At 48.4% G+C, this 4,879-nt stretch overlaps 1 long non-coding RNA gene across 1 annotated transcript; it reads left to right on the plus strand.

Annotated features, from left to right (window-relative positions):
- The first annotated feature begins 389 nt into the window (after window positions 1–389).
- LOC135571260 (uncharacterized) lies at window positions 390–3,582 on the plus strand. Its single transcript, XR_010463698.1, has 2 exons — window positions 390–675; window positions 766–3,582. It is a non-coding gene; the product is annotated as an uncharacterized LOC135571260 (long non-coding RNA).
- The last annotated feature ends 1,297 nt before the right edge of the window (window positions 3,583–4,879 follow it).

Below are 4,879 nucleotides of genomic sequence, written 5' to 3' on the forward strand. Positions count from 1 at the left end.
TCTAGGGTCTGGAGCTGTGTCGTGTCATTGCCATGCACATGGAAACCATGCTGTCTGTCTCACCCTGTGAAATCACTCTGTTATAACACGTCTGTCTGTCTGTGTCCAGCTCTCAGTCAGTCAGTCAGTCAGTCAGTCAACCAGCTACTCAGTCAGTCAGTGTGTCTATGGTGGTAGTTAGTGGTAGATGGTGGTAGATGGTGGTAGACAATATGGTGGTAGTTAGTGGTAGATGGTGGTAGAAGGTCTGGTAGTTGTAGATGGTGATAGTTAGTGGTAGACATACGTGGTGATGGTAGTGGTAGATGGTGGTAGTTAGTGGTAGATGGTGCTAGTGGTGGTAGATGGTGGTAGATGGTGGTCTGTGTCTAGGGTCTGGTAGCTAGTGGTAGATGGTGGTAGATGGTGGTAGATGGTGGTAGATGGTGGTAGTTAGTGGTAGATGGTGGTAGATGGTGGTATATGGTGGTAGTTAGTGGTAGATGGTGGTAGAAGGTAGTAGATGGTGGTAGTTAGTGGTAGTTAGTGGTAGATGGTGGTATATGGTGGTAGTTAGTGGTAGATGGTGGTAGTTAGTAGTAGATGGTGGTAGTTCGTGGTAGATGGTGGTAGTTAGTAGTAGATGGTGGTAGTTCGTGGTAGATGGTGGTAGTTAGTAGTAGATGGTGGTAGTTAGTAGTAGATAGTGGTAGATGGTGGTAGTTAGTGGTATATGGTGGTAGATGGTGGTATATGGTGGTAGTTAGTGGTAGATGGTGGTAGAAGGTGGTAGATGGTGGTAGTTAGTGGTAGATGGTGATAGTTAGTGGTAGATGGTGGTAGTTAGTGGTAGATGGTGGTATATGGTGGTAGTTAGTGGTAGATGGTGGTAGATGGTGGTATATGGTGGTAGTTAGTGGTAGATGGTGGTAGAAGGTAGTAGATGGTGGTAGTTAGTGGTAGTTAGTGGTAGATGGTGGTATATGGTGGTAGTTAGTGGTAGATGGTGGTAGTTAGTAGTAGATGGTGGTAGTTCGTGGTAGATGGTGGTAGTTAGTAGTAGATGGTGGTAGTTAGTAGTAGATGGTGGTAGTTAGTAGTAGATGGTGGTAGTTCGTGGTAGATGGTGGTAGTTAGTAGTAGATGGTGGTAGTTAGTAGTAGATGGTGGTAGTTCGTGGTAGATGGTGGTAGTCAGTAGTAGTTGGTGGTAGTTAGTGGTAGATGGTGGTAGTTAGTGGTATATGGTGGTAGTTAGTGGTAGATGGTGGTAGATGGTGGTATATGGTGGTAGTTAGTGGTAGATGGTGGTAGAAGGTGGTAGATGGTGGTAGTTAGTGGTAGATGGTGGTAGTTAGTGGTAGATGGTGGTAGATGGTGGTATATGGTGGTAGTTAGTGGTAGATGGTGGTAGAAGGTGGTAGATGGTGGTAGATGGTGGTATATGGTGGTAGTTAGTGGTAGATGGTGGTAGAAGGTAGTAGATGGTGGTAGTTAGTGGTAGTTAGTGGTAGATGGTGGTATATGGTGGTAGTTAGTAGTAGATGGTGGTAGTTAGTAGTAGATGGTGGTAGTTCGTGGTAGATGGTGGTAGTCAGTAGTAGTTGGTGGTAGTTAGTGGTAGATGGTGGTAGTTAGTGGTATATGGTGGTAGTTAGTGGTAGATGGTGGTAGATGGTGGTATATGGTGGTAGTTAGTAGTAGATGGTGGTAGTTAGTAGTAGATGGTGGTAGTTCGTGGTAGATGGTGGTAGTCAGTAGTAGTTGGTGGTAGTTAGTGGTAGATGGTGGTAGTTAGTGGTATATGGTGGTAGTTAGTGGTAGATGGTGGTAGATGGTGGTATATGGTGGTAGTTAGTGGTAGATGGTGGTAGAAGGTGGTAGATGGTGGTAGTTAGTGGTAGATGGTGGTAGTTAGTGGTAGATGGTGGTAGATGGTGGTATATGGTGGTAGTTAGTGGTAGATGGTGGTAGAAGGTGGTAGATGGTGGTAGATGGTGGTATATGGTGGTAGTTAGTGGTAGATGGTGGTAGAAGGTAGTAGATGGTGGTAGTTAGTGGTAGTTAGTGGTAGATGGTGGTATATGGTGGTAGTTAGTGGTAGATGGTGGTAGTTAGTAGTAGATGGTGGTAGTTCGTGGTAGATGGTGGTAGTTAGTAGTAGATGGTGGTAGTTAGTAGTAGATGGTGGTAGTTAGTAGTAGATGGTGGTAGTTCGTGGTAGATGGTGGTAGTTAGTAGTAGATGGTGGTAGTTAGTAGTAGATGGTGGTAGTTCGTGGTAGATGGTGGTAGTTAGTAGTAGATGGTGGTAGTCAGTAGTAGTTGGTGGTAGTTAGTGGTAGATGGTGGTAGTTAGTGGTATATGGTGGTAGTTAGTGGTAGATGGTGGTAGATGGTGGTATATGGTGGTAGTTAGTGGTAGATGGTGGTAGAAGGTGGTAGATGGTGGTAGTTAGTGGTAGATGGTGATAGTTAGTGGTAGATGGTGGTAGATGGTGGTAGATGGTGGTATATGGTGGTAGTTAGTGGTAGATGGTGGTAGAAGGTGGTAGATGGTGGTAGATGGTGGTAGTTAGTGGTAGATGGTGATAGTTAGTGGTAGATGGTGGTAGATGGTTGTAGATTGATCGTTCTGTCTCTACACCACACTGTCACAAGGGGGAGGAATAACTCTGATCTATCGGTAGTCTAAACTGTGGCACAGATTGACCGTCTTTTCCTAAATCAATGGAGGTGTTTTCAGTCTGATAGTCTCTCTTCTCTGGCAATAAAGTCCTGCATCAGGCGACAACAACAACACATTAGCTGGCGGTGGTTCTGGAGTTAAGAGAGAACTTGGTGAAATACAATCGGGGAATTACACTCGACATGTGGACTGACGATTTTCCAAAAGAAGGCACGGTGGGCTGTTGGTTTCTGTCCCTCTGAAAACCAGAAGTAAATCATTCTAAAAAAAAAAACTGTCTTTATTTACCACATTGTGGAAGAGTGGCAAACCCTCTGTATGAAGGGAGGTTCTGACACACGGAGTCCTCCTTTACTGAGGTGAAGAAGAGACGGGATGGGAGGTTCTGACACACGGAGTCCTCCTTTACTGAGGTGAAGAAGAGACGGGATGGGAGGTTCTGACACACGGAGTCCTCCTTTACTGAGGTGAAGAAGAGACGGGATGGGAGGTTCTGACACACGGAGTCCTCCTTTACTGAGGTGAAGAAGAGACGGGATGGGAGGTTCTGACACACGGAGTCCTCCTTTACTGAGGTGAAGAAGAGACGGGATGGGAGGTTCTGACACACGGAGTCCTCCTTTACTGAGGTGAAGAAGAGACGGGATGGGAGGTTCTGACACACGGAGTCCTCCTTTACTGAGGTGAAGAAGAGACGGGATGGGAGGTTCTGACACACGGAGTCCTCCTTTACTGAGGTGAAGAAGAGACGGGATGAAAGAGAGTCCGGCGAGGATTTTTTGTCTTTAATAAAGAAATGTTTTGACTGTTTTGTCCAAGTTAATCTTCTCATGTTGTGTTTCTATTATCTGTGACACTGTGGTTGAAATGAAGAATGTAAACTAAATCGATCTAATTAAATCCTAATGAATAATCAGTGGCTGTGTTGCAAAACGTTTCATTTTTTTTTCTTATTTATTTTATCTTGTACGAATTTATTTTATATTTTTTTAGACGATACAAAACATACACATACAAAACGGCAACTACATCACCCCTACCCAGAACCACCTGCTCCCACATCACCCTACCCAGAACCACCTGCTCACACATCACCCTACCCAGAACCACCTGCTCACACATCACCCTACCCAGACCCACCTGCTCACACATCACCCTACCCAGAACCACCTGCTCACACATCACCCTACCCAGACCCACCTGCTCACACATCACCCTACCCAGACCCACCTGCTCACACATCACCCTACCCAGAACCACCTTCCCACATCACCCTACCCAGAACCACCTGGGACATCACCCTACCCAGAACCACCTTCCCACATCACCCTACCCAGAACCACCTGGGAACACATCACCCTACCCAGACCCACCTGCTCACACATCACCCTACCCAGACCCACCTGCTCACACATCACCCTACCCAGAACCACCTGCTCACACATCACCCTACCCAGAACCACCTGCTCACACATCACCCTACCCAGACCCACCTGCTCACACATCACCCTACCCAGAACCACCTGCTCACACATCACCCTACCCAGAACCACCTGCTCACACCCCCAACACCCACATCACCCTACCCACACCCACCTGCTCACACCCCCAACACCCACATCACCCTGACCAGACCCACCTGCTCACACCCCCAACACCCACATCACCCTGACCAGACCCACCTGCTCACACCCCCAACACCCACATCACCCTGACCAGACCCACCTGCTCACACCCCCAACACCCACATCACCCCTACCTAGAACCACCTGCTCCCACATCACCCTACCCAGAACCACCTGCTCACACATCACCCTACCCAGACCCACCTGCTCACACATCACCCTACCCAGAACCACCTGCTCACACATCACCCTACCCACACCCACCTGCTCACACCCCCAACACCCACATCACCCTACCCACACCCACCTGCTCACACCCCCAACACCCACATCACCCTACCCAGACCCACCTGCTCACACCCCCAACACCCACATCACCCTGACCAGACCCACCTGCTCACACCCCCAACACCCACATCACCCTGCCCAGACCCTCCTGCTCACACCCCCATCTCCAACGCCCACATCACCCTACCCAGACCCACCTGCTCACACCCCCAACATCCACATCACCCTACCCAGACCCACCTGCTCACACCCCCAACACCCACATCACCCTGCCCAGACCCACCTGCTCACACCCCCAAC

This window comes from Oncorhynchus nerka, unplaced genomic scaffold, assembly GCF_034236695.1.
Source record: "Oncorhynchus nerka isolate Pitt River unplaced genomic scaffold, Oner_Uvic_2.0 unplaced_scaffold_475, whole genome shotgun sequence".
Taxonomy (NCBI): domain Eukaryota; kingdom Metazoa; phylum Chordata; class Actinopteri; order Salmoniformes; family Salmonidae; genus Oncorhynchus; species Oncorhynchus nerka.